The 15,717-nt window shown below is 37.5% G+C and overlaps 1 protein-coding gene across 1 annotated transcript in view; it reads right to left on the bottom strand.

The window, feature by feature from the left end:
- The window catches only part of HPSE2 (heparanase 2 (inactive)), a 697,385-nt gene that overhangs the window by 186,290 nt on the left and 495,378 nt on the right, over positions 1-15,717 (bottom strand). The gene's annotated exons all lie outside the window — the stretch shown is intronic.

Raw genomic sequence — 15,717 nt, 5'->3', positions numbered from 1 at the left:
ACCAGAAATCCATTAAAAGCCTTCTTCTTCTTATAAGGCATGCCAGCACTGATTGTTTTAAATTTATTTTTCACTGTGCTGGGTCTTGGTTGCTGCATACAGGCTTTCTGTAGTTGCAGCAAGTGGGGGTACTCTCCAGTTGTGGTGCATGGTCTTCTTATTGTTGTGGCTTCTCTTATTGAAGACCACAGGCTCTAGAACATGGGTTCAGTAATTGTGGTGGATAGGCTTAGTTGCTTGAGGACTCTTCCTAGACCAGGGATTGAACCCATGTCTTCTGCACTGGCGGTCTGATTCTCAACCACTTGACCACCATGGAAGTCCAACCAGCACTGATCTTTTGATACAATACTTGTATTAAGGGTTTTGTTGAGAAATAGCCTTATTGCCACTTTATATTATCCACCTGTGTATTAATGTGATCAATTAGTAATGTCTGCCATGGTACTGAGAATAAAGAACATAGGCACATATGTCACACATTTGCCATTTTTGACTAAGATGATTTCTAAGGGCTTTTCACTGCAGATGGTGACGGCAGCCATGAAATTAAAAGATGCTTACTCCTTGGAAGGAAAGTTATGACTAACCTAGATAGCATATTGAAAAGCAGAGACATTACTTTGCCAACAAAGGTCAGTCTAGTCAAGGCTATGGTTTTTCCTCTGGTCATGTATGGATGTGAGAGTTGGAATGTGAAGAAAGCTGAGCACTGAAGAATTGATGCTTTTGAACTGTGGTGTTGGAGAAGACTCTTGAGAGTCCCATGACTGCAAGGAGATCCAACCAGTCCATTCTGAAGGAGATCAGCCCTGGGATTTCTTTGGAGGGAATGATGCTAAAGCTGAAACTCCAGTACTTTGGCCACCTCATGTGAAGAGTTGATTCATTGGAAAAGACTCTAATGCTGGGAGGGGTTGGGGGCAGGAGGAGAAGGGGACGACCCAGGATGAGATGGCTGGATGGCATCACTGACTGGATGGACGTGAGTCTGAGTGAACTCTGGGAGTTGGTGATAGACAGGGAGGCCTGGCATGCTGCAATTCATGGGGTCACAAAGAATCGGACACGACTGAGTGACTGAACTGAACTGAAGGCCTTGTCAATATCCAAAGCTCAAGGTCTCCTCATTGACGCAGAGTGAAATTATACCAAGTGGTATCCCCTCAATATGTGTGAGACCACTACGTTTCAGTTGGTATTAATGAAGTTGTGTTTGTGTAGGTCTTCCCTGGTGGCTCAGACAGTAAAGCATCCGCCTGCAACGCAGGAGACCTGGGTTCAATCCCTGAGTTGGGAAGATCTCCTGGAGAATTAAATGGCAACCCACTCCAGTATTCTTGCCTGGCAAATTCTGTGGACAGAGATGGAGTATAGTTTGTGGGGCTGCAAAGAGTCAGACACGACTGAGAAAATAACAGTTTCACATGGTGTTGTCCAACAGATGCACACAGGAATATATTCAACACATGAAGAAAGCAAAACAAAATAACTTGCCCAAGCATCTCATGTAAGTTTCTTATTTGAGTTTGATCTTTCACACCTTCATTTATTTATGAGATCAAGAAATTATTATTTTGTACTGCCTCAGACCCTATACCATGCCTTTACCTTAATGTAGGTTTTGTATCCATGTTTTTGAAAAAATAGGATAGACAAAAACATCTATATTATATATGTACGTGTATGTGTGTGTGCATGCATAAAAGAGCATCCATGTTCATCACATAGTAAGACTTTTTATGAGGACCTACCAGGAACATTTATTTCAAGGTTTAGTATCAGGAAAATGATATTTTTTTAAAGAAAAATTAGTTTAGGTTTTGACTCATGGACACTTAATTACAGTTTCTGATATTTTTTGGCTATTTGAAAGCAGAAAATCAAATCTGTGGTGTATCTCTAACAAGAGAATATAGCCATTGATATACATTAGAGTGTTAATCTTTTCCATTGCTTTATTTTTCTTCTAACTGTTTTCTGTTTACTCTTACTTCCTCATTTATTTATTTGTATCATTTTGCTATTGGACAGAAAAGTGACCAGAAAGAAGGTTGAGAGAAGCTGTGAAAAAAAAGGCACTCAATAATTCATAGATTATCTGGTCCTCTATATACATAAAACAAAGCAAAGCCCCTTAGTTTTCTTTTCTGCTTTATGTTCTTATCTCCAAAATCTATCTTTAATCTTATTAAATATTTGGGAAAGCTTCAGGAAGCCCTATTCTCTTATCAACTTTAAAAACACTCTTTTCTTTGTTGTATCAGATGATTTATTTGATACAATACAATTTGAGGTTGAATAATGAATCCATTAACCTTTAGCTTGTCGTAAATGGATTTCCCCTTTTAAGACTTTTTAGACATTTTTATGTTTTCCTGGGGCTAAAATCAGTTCTTCTAAGTGGCACCAAGTGTTGGTAAGGGTTGAGTTAATATAATGAGAGTTACTGATATTTCCAGAACAGATTTCCCAAAGATCACAGAATACTTCACAGGTAAACTTACAGAATCTTTTCAAGTGAGAACAGGACAGTTTTGCTTTCTTCTTTCACAATGAACAAGACAGTCCAGGGCTTTACTGATGGACATTTAGTCAGGGAGTATGTGTGTGTGAGTGAGAGACAGAATGTATGTGTGTGTGTGTCTCTCTCTGTGCGTAGGGGGGTTGCTGGGGGAGGTAGAGAAGTGGAAACAGCCTTGGGGTTATCAGGAGATTGATTGGCCTGCACAGTATGGTGAAAGCCTATAGCCTTGCCCAGGCGTCTACAGACTTTTTCTTGAAAGACACAGATCAGTAATTTAGTAATCAGTAATTTAGGCCTTGGGGGCTATATGGTCTCTGCTGCAACACTGTAACTCTGCTCTTGTAATGCAGAAGCAGCCATAGACAATTCATAAATTGATAAGCATAGCTGTATTCCAATAAAACTATTTATGGACACTAAAATTTAAATTTCATAGAATTTTCGCATGTGACAAGTATTTTTCTTCTTTGATTTTTTCCAGTCATTTACAAATACAAATAACATTTTGTAAAACTGAGTGGCCAAACAAAAACCCATGATGGGCTGGATTTGGCCTATGGTCTATAGGTTGAAAATCCCTGATGCTCTAAGCAATTAAAATTCTCCACAGATAAAAATCCATCAGTTATTCTCTTGGATTAAAGCATTATCTGTCATATTTCCCACAGTTGATATACAGCCACCACTTGTAGGGTTAATTAACATACGTATCTCTGGTACCTATCCGTAATGATATTCACACTCCAATATACAAACCTCCTTTGTAGAAAGCAGGCTAAATGTAGATTCCCTCACTCTGGGTGGAGCTCTTGAATCTACGTTTTTAATCAGCATCCCAGGTGATATAATTTGTGACTAGATTCAAATCCTTGAGAAATCATTGGATCACTGTAAATTATTAGGTACTTTGCTTATACAAAACACATAAACAAAACCCCACTAGGTCCCTGGTGATAAAAATCAAGCACTCAAAAGATGGTCAACCAGCAAAGAAAGTTGGCACTGGCTTGCCAACACTGGTTTCCAATGGTTGTATAAACCTCTAGATAGATCCATTTCTCTCTTCCTATTCTAAATAGCTTCCTTCTTTGTGAACTTTTAACTGACTGTGCCCACAATGATTTACAGTAATACAGTTATGAATCCAGAAACAGTCCAAGCTGTATCACCCACCCTAATTTAAACTGACTTCATAAAAATGGAATTTGGACTTCTAAGTAAACACACATGACTGAGTGGATACTAGGAATCCCCCTTCCAATCTCAAACATATAGAAGTGCTGTACAAATAAAGCAAAGAATATAAGCTAAACTTTTCTGAAATGAAGAAAAATCTCTAAATAGAAATAAATAGGGATTCAAAATCAGAATGGTGAGTAGAATCAAGAGAACCTGAATTACGCATAGCCCTCAAGAACGGGGACTGGGGGCTATAACTTACATCAGAAAACTCAGAGGAATGTTCCACGCATGAAGCAGGACATTTTGTGAAGACCCTGTTTGTATCTTTTGCTCTTTCTAAGATCTAATCTCTTGTCTTTCCTTATTGACTAGCTGGGATATGTTACATATCCTGTATGCACACCTTCTGTTGTAACTATATGGCCAATATCGTCTCTCAGTTTGCGAGTTGCTCTTCCGCTGGCATGCTGCAGTCCATGGGGTTGCAAAGATTTGGACATGACTAACTGAGTGAACTGACTGAACTGAGTGGTGACTTTTAAAAAATTTAATGAAAAGAGATTGTTTATTGAAATGAAGTTCAGTTAATCAATCTTTTTATCAGCGTTAGTGATTTTTATATCTTGAGAAATCTTTGTCTACTTGAAGGTCATGAGAATACACTGTTTCCTTCTAAAGTTTTATCTTTCTGTAATCTATTTAATCAACATTTCTGGTGTGAGATATGAATCAAGAAAAAATTTTAAAAGCAGCCAAAAAAAAAAAAAAACTTCACCTTCAAAAGAGTGATCATATTACTTACATTTTACTTCTCAACACAAACTATAGAAGATAGAAGATAATGAAATGAGATTTCTTTCAATGGCTAATTTCATTTTTTCTCAGTAGGTGTGGTTTTCTTTCTTTCTGTATGTATCCTTATAACAATTTGCTGAGCTTCTTCTATAAATGCTTTTCAATTGAGCCAAAATTGTGTAACATAAAGTTAACCATTTTAAAGTTTATAATTCAGTGGCATTTAGCCCAGTCATAATGTTGTACAACCATCATCAGTATCTAGTTCCAAAACATTTTCACATGAAAATGAAACCCCATATCCATTAGGTAGTCAATCCTCATTCTCCTCTCCCACCATCCCCTGCTGCTGCTGCTGCTGCTGCTGCTAAGTCGCTTCAGTTGTGTCCGACTCTGTGCCACACCATAGATGGCAGCCCACCAGGCTCCCCCATCCCTGGGATTCTCCACGCAAGAACACTGGAGTGGGTTGCCATTTCCTTCTCCAATGCATGAAAGTGAAAAGTGAAAGGGAAGTCGCTCAGTCATGTCTGACTCTTAGGGACCCCATGGACTGCAGCCTACCAGGCTCCTCTGTCCATGGGATTTTCCAGGCAAGAGTACTGGAGTGGGGTGCCATAGCCTTCTCCGCCCACCACCCTCTAGGAACCACTAATCTTTCTGTTCCTATGGATATACATATTCTGGGCATTCCATATAAATGGAACCACTTAATATGTGGTCCTTTGTGACTGGCTTCTTTCACTTAGCATAATGTTTTCAAAGTTTATCCATGTCGTGTCATGTACCAGTATTTATCCCATTTAAAAGATATACCATATTTTGTTTATATATTCAAAAAGTAGACTTCTTTTACCTTTTGGCTTTTGTAAATATTGCTGTTATGAACATTCACAGAAAAGCGCTTGCTTTTAAGAATACCTGTTTGCAATTTTAAAAATACCTATTATCAGTTCTTTGGAATATATAATTCTAAGAAGAACAGCTGAGTCAGATATTAATTCTAACTTTTTAAACCTGTGAGCTTCTTCAATTTGTGCCATTTTCTTGGTCATTACATTTTCAAAAATTGCTTCTGTTGCATTCTCTCCTATTTTGGCACTCCAGAAAAAAAAGTCAACAGTAAAAGTTGACTGTATCCCACATATTTCATGTACTCACTTTCAGTATTCTTTTTATTTTTTCCTATGCTTCACTTTGGATATTTCCTATTAACTTGTCTGTAAGTTAATTAATCCTTTTTTTTTTTGGCTATATCTCGTCTGTTGTTACACACATCCAAAGAGTTCTTAATTTCAGATATCTTTGCACTTGCAGACTGTCCATTTGATTTTTGTAAAATGGATTCCAATTTTTTTTAATCCTGTCTTTAACCTTTATTCATACTTTCTATACTTTCGTGAACATGTTGATCAGAATTATTTCAAGTTCCCTGTCTGACAACACAAATGCCAGAATCACATGAGTGCACACATGCACATGTCTGTGAGTGTGTCTTCTCTCTTAGCTTCTGAGAACTTAGTTCTATTTTTTTGGCTGGCTTCATAATTTTCAAGTGGATATTGGACATTGCAAATTAAAAGCTGTAAAGGCTATGGACAATTTGCCATTTTTCAAAGACAGTTATGTTTGCTTCTGGAAAAAACAGAATACACGCAGATCATCTTGATCCTATTAAAGTTTAGTTTAAGGCTTTGGTAGGTTTGGCCTTTTTGGATTAACACTTACCCCTAAGATACTATTCTTACTTCCAGGGCGTGGTCATTACTCCCAGGGTATAAGCCATTGGAAAAGACCCTGATGCTGGGAAAGACTGAAAGCATGAGGAGAAGGGGATGACAGAGGATGAGACGGCTGGATGGCATCACCGACTCAATGGACATGAGTTTGACCAAGTTCTGGGAGTTGGTGATGGACAGGGAAGCCTGCAGCCCATACAGTTGTAAAGAGTCATTCAGGACCGAGTGACTGAACTGAATTGATAAGGCTTTCAGAGTCTGAAACTCTCAACCAGGCATATCACCTGCCTACTGATGGGACTTGAGCTTTAATCTATTTCTCTACTATTTTATGTGGCTGCTGAAATTTTTGTGTAGTTGTCCAGCCTCTCAACTATGGTTTTTTGCTTCATTTCTAGGGATCTCACCACTTATACATATAGCTGAGGAGTTGGCCAGTCACTTGTGGAGAATTTGTATCATATTTTGGGGTTCCTTCTTTCTGGTTTGCTTTTCTCCGGGATTTTGCCCATTAATACCACAACCACTTTGGCAGCCCCATATTCTATTTCCCCAGCCCCCAAAAATGCTGTTTGTTTTTAAACTCTATTCCTCTAGGTGATAATCTGGAAAATGTCCTTAGGGAGAAATTTAGGGATGATGGTGATAGGGAGTTCACTTCATAGATTTCCTTTTTTCAAGTCCTAGCCTCTCAAGTCTCTGTGTTGATTATACTCTGATGCCTTTGAGAGGTTATTTTATTATTTGACCACCTTTTTGATTTGTTTTTGATGGGAGGGTCAGTCCAATACAAACTATTCTCTCATGACCAGACCAGAAGCTCTCTACAAACCGGTTTAATAACACCTTTAAAGAACAAATAATCCCTATATTAAATTGTGGTAAAAGAATACATTGTTTCAAAGAATAAAGAACAAAAACTACTCAAATCATTTTATGATGGTAGAGCTCTGATTCTAAATGTGGTACAGAATAGAACAAGAAAATAAAATCATAGAATTGTTTCCTTCACGAATATAGAAACAAAAATCTTAAAGTATTAGCAAATAGAAGCTAGCAATGTATTAAAAAAATTCCCATCTAGATAGAGTTTATCCTATAAATAGAAAGATGATTCAATGTCAAAAAAATTGTTCATGTAATACACAATCTTAAGGTGCTAAAGGAGAAAAATCACATGATCATCTCAGTGGATACAAAAAAGAGTTAGATAAAATTTGACACTTTCCATTACTTAAAGAGTAATATTAAAAAATAATAATCAATTATACTCCAATAAAAATCTCTTCTAAAAAAGAAAAACAACTCAAGAGGAATACAAAAGCAAGCTTAAAAGACCAAAAAGAAAGAATACTCCATACACAGGCTAAATTACTGGTTATTTTTCATATATACATTTTATTAAAGAAATATGAACTTTATACTTATCTCATATTTACACGAAGGGAAAATAATTTAAAAAATAAAGTAATGCTAATTTACTTATATGAGAACCTAGTCTGAGGTATAAAATTACATGTCTGACTAAATGCAAATGCTGAAAGGATATGGCACCAAAAATAAGTAGATTAAAGTTCATCAAAAGGCATTTCCTCAACATTTAAAAATAAATATCTTAAATATTCCTATATTTAGTAGAAAGTTTTATCATTTCAACCTTTTCCAAATGACTCCCCAAAAGATAATTATCCTTTGATCACAGCAAAGTTTCTTTTGATCTGGCTTATTTATTCAAAGACATTAAACTCTACTCCTTGATAAGCCAAATAAAAAAATAAAAATAATTTTAAAATAATAAAACAACTCTTTAACAGAGATAATAAGATCTTCTTAAACTGATAAAGGCTATCTACCAAAAACCCAGAAAATACACTGTATGGTGAAAATTAAGTCATTCCCACTCAAGTTGAGAAAAAACAAGGATATATTCCATCACCCTCACTATTTAACAGCATACTGAAGATCCTAAGTAGTTGAAAAAAAAATAGACAAAACCCACAAAGAAAATCAAAATAAAAGTACATAGATATTAGAAAGAAAGAAACAAATTGATCATAATTTGTAAGCAATACAATGATCTACAGAAAAGCTTAATGGCTCAGTGGGTAAAGAATCTGCCTGCAGTGTAGGAGACACGTGGGTTCAATCCTTGGGTCAGGAAGATCCCCTGGAAAAGGAAATGGCAACCCACTCCAGTATTCTTGTCTGGAAAATCCTGTGGACATAGGAGCCTGGTGGGCTACAGTCCATGAGGTCACAGATTTGGACACGACTTAGTGACTGAACAAACAAAACAAAAATAAACTGTAGAAAATAAGTGAAAACCAGAGAGGAAATTTAACATGATAATAACTTTAAAAATTAGCATATGAAACCTATAGTATTACCAAATACTAAAAACAACTAATTAAAAGACATAGTGAAAATAATGACATTCACAACTGTAGCAAACCTATAAGATCCTTAGGAACAAATTTATCCCAATGTGTAGGAACTATATGAAGAAAATTTATAAGATCAGAGTTTTAGTTTACATCTAAAAATAAAAATATATTCCAGATGGAATTAGGCCTAAGTATCAGAAAAAAAGAAAGCTTTAAAACTGGAGCATCCCAGGTCGTACAGCAGTAAAGAATTCACTCGCCAGTGCAGGAGATGCATGAGTGTTTTTGATCCCTGGGTCAGGAAGATTACCCTGGAGGAGAAAAGGGCAACCCACTCCAGTATTCTTGCCTGGAAAATCTCATGGACATTCAAGCCTGGTGGACAACAGTCCATGGTCTTGCAAACCACCAAGCATGTATGTCACGTCATTAAAAAAAAAACTTTTAACACTCTAAGAAAAAAGTGGAGAATATCTTTATGATTTTATTATAGGAAATATTTTTTATTATACTGTATAGGAGAGAAAATAAATGAAATAAATTTATATTTAACAATATACACAGATCTTAAAAACATGCTGAATAAAGAAATTTATTGAACATGTAGTGTTATCACCCTATACTTATGTAATTCTATATAATTTTCAATTATATAATTCACGTAAATTTTAAAGTATATAAAGCAATACAATAGATAAAGATTCCCATGGCTTTAGTAAAACTATAAAACCTATTGACAGAATGCATGCAATCTAAAGTTATGTATTTCTAGGAAGTAATGAGACAAGGTAGGGGAATAGGTAAACCTCAATTTTATATCTATAATATTTTGTTTTATATAACAATGTCATAAGCAAAACCTAAAAATACTAAAACATTAATTACGAGTGTGGAGAAATGAATGTTTATAATTCTTTCTGCAGCCATTTTTGACTTCTCATAAAACAAATCAGAAAGAAGATTCTACAAATGGTTCTTTTGAAATCACCCTCTCATTTCAGGAAAAGAGGCAGTAAAGAGCTTCCTCTGAAAAAAATTTCAACACAAATATTTTCTTAAAGATAAAGAAAACACACAAAACCCAGGCCAAAGAGAAATTGAAACTTTCCAGAGAAATGAGTTCATTTCTAGAGATGGAAAGGAGAGCTGACAAAGGATGTCAAGAATATTAGCATTTTCCTCCCTGGGACTTAGGTGTGCCAACTTCACTGAGTACTTGTGAGGTTCTAATGGGCTAAAAACAGGAAAGTTATGAGTCTTTGTTCAATTAAAATTTGGTTGCAGCATCGTTAAAACTAAGCAGTTCCACCTGCTACTAATTTCATTCTTGGCTACTAGGCTGGTTATTTAATTGTTTGTCTGAATGAAGAGAGGGAAGTGCTGCTGGTAAGGCAGATCAAACTGAAGTATACAGGAGAGAAAAGAATACTCTCCTGTTAATGAAATAGAACTGATCCTGGAGCGGTTCTCAGCACAATCAATTCACTGCAAATTTACTTTCTAAATCTGATGACAGTTTGAGCACAGAATTGCACAAATAACTGGGATTTCTGTTTTCCTTTTTCCATTTGTGCTGGTTAGTTTTCTTACTTTAGAACTGGAAGGGTCTACACAGTTATAAGGACTGTCTCATTTGCAGACTTGGAAACTGAGACCCAGAGAGGTGAAATCATTGGTCTAAGATCATACAACTCATTATAGGGTCTCCTTCCAATGCCTCTGAAAATAATTCCACATTCTACTTCTAAAATTATTCCATCCCTATTAAAAAGGCAGCTTTTAAAAAGCTCCCTTGACACATAATAGCCTTTCTTGGCCACAGAAAAGACCTTGGCAAAAGGCTGACATATGAGCCCATTTGAACGGGGGAGGTAATTCCTGGCATCAGCTGGATATCTGGACTTCAGCTCCCCCATAATGTCCCTTATAAACTCAGGGTGAGATTCCAGAGATTGAAGAAGATATGGCTGCTTTCTGCTTCCTTTATGTGGGATGATGGTGCAGTGCGAGGAACAAAACGGCTTCATCGCCATGTTAGTGGATGCACCTGAAGCAATTTACCCTCCACAACAAATCCATCTCTTCCATATATATGGAACCCCTTGTGTTTGCCAAATACACTTTCATCTATAATTTCATTGGAGCCTCAAACCCTGCCTGACACAAGCAAGTCAAACCTTGTTATTCTAATTTTCTAAAGGAGAAAGTTGAAACACAAAAAGGGAGTATGCTAAATTGGCACCAAGGTCAAGGCTCATAGGCCCAAGCCCACCTTGAATCTGAGCTACTAGTCACTCCTTGGCCCCTCCTTGCCCTGCCACACACAGCCTTCCTCCCAGGTTGTGTTAAGCCTGGCAGATACAGAATAACCAGCACTGGTGCTCCCCCAGAGAATCACAAGCCTTCCTGAGGGCTGAGAAGCTGGGGATTCAGGAGAAGAGAGCAGGGCATGATTATTTTTTTCAAAAAGAATGCATAAGCAAAGTCCCTAGAGGCAGCATGATAAAACTTGAACTAATGGTCTCAAAGGATTCTAATCTAGGAGGACAACATATAGTCTGGTGGTTTCCAAATCTCTGCTTCATTAGAATCACCTGAGCTTGCTTTTTATTTAATTTTTGTTTTTGAATATGCAATAGATTCACAAGTTTTAAAAATCAATAGGAAAAAAGAGTATATAGGAATGTAATGAAAGTCTCCTTTTCACCTCTATGTCCTAGTGACCCTATTCTTCTTGGAGGCAAAAAATGTTATCAATGATTTTAAGCATGTATAAATAAAGCACATATTTCCTCCCACACCCCCTATCTATACACATGTTTTAACACAAAAGGTAATATTCTATACACATCATTCTTGACTTAACCTTTTTCAACTAGATTATATATTTTAGAGACTGCATCATATTAGTACACAAAGAGCTTCTTGAAGAACTGTACAAAAAGATCTTCACAACCAAGATAATCAAGATGGTGTGATCACTCACCTAGAGCCAGACATCCTGGAAGGTGAAGTCAAGTGGGCTTCAGAAAGCATCACTACAAACAAAGCTAGTGGAGGTGATGGAATTCCAGTTGAGCTATTTCAAATCCTAAAAGATGATGCTGTGAAAGTGCTGCACTCAATACGCCAGCAAATTTGGAAAACTCAGCAGTGCCCACAGGACTAGAAAAGGTCAGTTTGCATTCCAATCCCAAAGAAAGGCAATGCCAAAGAATGCTCAAACTACTGCACAATTGCACTCATCTCACATGTTAGTAAAGGAATGCTCAAAATTCTCCAAGCCAGGCTTCAGTAGTACGTGAACTGTGATCTTCCAGATGTTCAAGCTGGTTTTAGAAAAGGCAGAGGAACCAGAGATCAAATTGCCAACATCTGCTGGATCATCAAAAAAGCAAGAGAGTTCCAGAAAAATATCTATTTCTGCTTTGACTATGCCAAAGCCTTTGACTGTGTGGATCACAATAAACTGGAAAATTTTGAAAGAGATGGGAATGCCAGACCACCTGACCTGCCTCTTGAGGAACCTGTATGCAGGCCAGGAAGCAACAGATAGAACTGGACATGGAACAACAGACTGGTTCCAAATAGGAAAAGGAGTACATCAAGGCTATATACTGTCACCCTGCTTATTTAACTTCTATGCAGAGTACATCATGAGAAACACTGGGCTGGAAGAAGCACAAGCTGGAATCAAGATTGCCGGGAGAAATATCAATCACCTCAGATATGCAGATAACACCACCCTTATGGCAGAAAGTGAAGAAGAAAAAGCCTCTTGATGAAAGTGAAAGAGGAGAGTGAAAAAGTTGGCGTAAAGCTCAACATTCGGAAAACGAAGATCATGGCATCTGGTCCCATCACTTCATGGGAAATAGATGGGGAAACAGTGTCAGACTTTATCTTTTTGGGCTCCAAAATCACTGCAGATGGTGGCTGCAGCCATGAAATTAAAAGATGCTTACTCCTTGGAAGAAAAGTTATGAGCAACCTAGATAGCATATTGAAAAGCAGAGACATTCCTTTGCCAACAAAGGTCCGTTTAGTCAAGGCTATGGTTTTTCCAGTGGTCATGTATGGATGTGAGAGTTAGACTGTGAAGAAAGCTGAGTGCTGAAGAATTGATGCTTTTGAACTGTGGTGTTGGAGAAGACTCTTGAAAGTCCCTTGGACTGCAAGGAGATCCAACCAGTCCATTCTGAAGGAGATCAGTCCTGGGATTTCTTTGGAAGGAATGATGCTAAAGCTGAAACTCCAATACTTTGGCCACCTCATGCGAAGAGTTGACTCATTGGAAAAGACTGTGATGCTGGGAGGGATTGAGGGCAGGAGGAGGGGACGACAGAGGATGAGATGGCTGGATGGCATCACCGACTTGATGGATGTGAGTCTGAGTGAGCTCCGGGAGTTGGTGATGGACAGGGAGGCCTGGCGTGCTGTGACTCATGGGGTCACAAAGAGTCAGACACGACTGAGTGACTGAACTGAACTGAATTGAACTGATGCATGCTAAGTCGCTTCAGTTGTCTCTGATTCTTTTATGGATTGTAGCCCACCAGGCTTCTCTGTCCAAGGGATTCTCCAGGTAAGAATACTGGAGTAAGTTGCCATGCCCTCCTCCAGGAGATCTTCCCGACCCAGGGATCGAAACTGCATTTCCTGCATTGCAGCCACATTGTTCAGTAGGGAAGTCACTTAAGCTGCATAGTATCCTTTTATGAGCATATAAAATGATTTTTATTTAACCACTTCCCTCTTTATAAAGCATTATGTTGTTTTCAATCTTTTGCTATTACAAAATTACAGTAAATAATCTTATGCATGTCTAAAAGAACTGAGTTGTAGTCTAAATTTTAATACTATGTAGCCTTGTGGCCTTGGGCAATTCAGTTAGGATTTTGACCTTTTAGAAAGGAAAATAATCTTAATGACCATTTGCTCTAGCATTTCCCCAAAGCATGTGCATGCAACACTAGTCCCAAAGGATACACACCCTGAAAATTAGTAGCACACATTAGAATCTGAGAAGACCACAGTGAGTACACATTAATTAATCCAGGGTTTCAAAAATTTATTTCATAATGGGGTCATTTTTTTTCAGAGTCTGTGATGGTTAATTTTATGTATCTACTTGGAGAGTAATCCTGGATGAAATTAACATTTAAATCAATGAACTTTCAGCAAGCAAATTGCCCTCCATAAAGTGAGTGGGCCTCATCTAGTCAGTTGAAGAGCTAATAGACCAAAAAGACTGGCTTCCCTGAATGAGAGAGCAAAAGGCAGTCCAGGAGATGCCTTTGGACTTCACCATCAGCTCTCCTGAGTCTTGACCTTGGCAGCCAACTCTGCAGTTTTGAACTTGCCAGTCTCCATAATCACAAGCCAATTCCTTACAATAAATCTATTTTTGTATCTATATACAGGTCCAGTTGGTTCTGTTTCCCTGGAAAGCCTGATTAATACAGGAACCAACCATTGATGTTCCTTAAAATACACTTTGGAAAAAGAGAGTCTAGTCTAACCTCTTGTTTTAGAGCTATGGAATCAGGAAGGCTCAAGGTTGTATGTCCAGCATCTAACACATGTTTAAATAGTACAGCACAATAAATACTATTTGATTTGTTTTAAACAGTGATCTGGTGAGGAAGATAATACAAGGTTCTAAAATAAATTTCAAAATATCTAAAGCAAGTAAAGATGAACTTGAAGTAACTAAAACAGGGTATAATGAGTTGTCAAAAAATTGTCCCATGTTGAATATGAGAGTTTAGAGATAGATAAAAGTCACTTAAAATGTATAGAGGAGGTGAAATCTAATATGGGTCACAAAGAATGAACAGATTAGATGGCAGAGGTGTGGCAGTTAGACATTCTAAGAGTCAAGAAAACAGAAGGCATGGTGTGGGCACACTTAGCTTAGGACTTCAGTCCTCAACAAGATTCCTTTAGTTCTTTCATTCAACAGTTCATTATGGAGGATCTACTACTTGCTATTAATACCAAGCAGTATTCTAGGTACTGGGAATATAGCATTAAATATGATAGACAATGCCTCTACTCTCATGGAATTTGCATCCTAGAAGAGGAAGAAAAAAATAAAAATAAATAAATGTATTAGACTGGGAATAAATACTATGAAGAAAAAGATAAAGCAGGAAAAAGGCGATACATGAAGTATTAGACTGAGGGAAATTGTGCCTTTTTACAAAAGGTGGCCAGGGAAGGCCACTTTTACTAGGAGTCATTGGAGCGGAATACTGAAATGAGAGAGTCATGCGGATTTTGGAGGAAGAGGATTGTAGGCAAAGGGAAAAGCAAATAAAAAGATCCACGATGGGAGCATGGCTGTCATGTTCAAGGAAGTAGAGTTGACAGCAGGCAGGAGGATGGCAGCAGGAGATGAACTCAGGGACGCAGTCAATGCAGGTCCTTATAGTCCAACCTAAAGACTGGTTATTTTTCTAAGACAAATGAAGAGATAGTGCAGGATTCTGAGCAGAGGAATGACAGTATCACTCTAGATGCTTGTTGAAATAGGCTATATGTGGGAGCAAAGAGATCAGTTAGGAGGCTATTGCAACAATCTGGTTAAGAAATGAAAATTGTTTTAAATATTGATGGTAGTAGTTAAAATGGTTAGAAGTGTTTTGACTCTGGATACATTTTGAAGGTAGAACTAGCAGAATTTGTTGATGAATTGTCTGATGGCGATATAAAGCCAAGTGGGAGGAGGGAAACTCTACACAAGGAGGGAAACATACTGGGTTCTGGTTCCTCTTTGACTCTTATTTGTCCCATCTATGGAATGGGGTCATTAAGTTCTTTCTTGGAGTTAGGGGGCCAAGTCAAATGATCTCATGAAGTGCCTTCAGTTGTAAAATCTATAATTTTGGCTTATACGGGTCTCAAAATTAGTGTACGTAATTATCTACTCTTGTATTACTCATTTAGTTTGATGTAAAGAACTATATTGTAAGTATCTTGAAGGCAGAGGCCTTGTCTAATACCCTTACATATCATCCAGTGTTTATCGACTGATTGAAAATAACTAATCCTCAAATAATAAGCCGAGATGAACTGTACACTGCAT

Source organism: Capra hircus, chromosome 26, assembly GCF_001704415.2.
Source record: "Capra hircus breed San Clemente chromosome 26, ASM170441v1, whole genome shotgun sequence".
Taxonomy (NCBI): Eukaryota; Metazoa; Chordata; class Mammalia; order Artiodactyla; family Bovidae; genus Capra; species Capra hircus.
The sequence above is the reverse complement of the archived record's forward strand: the minus strand, read 5'-3'. Positions and strand labels throughout refer to the sequence as shown.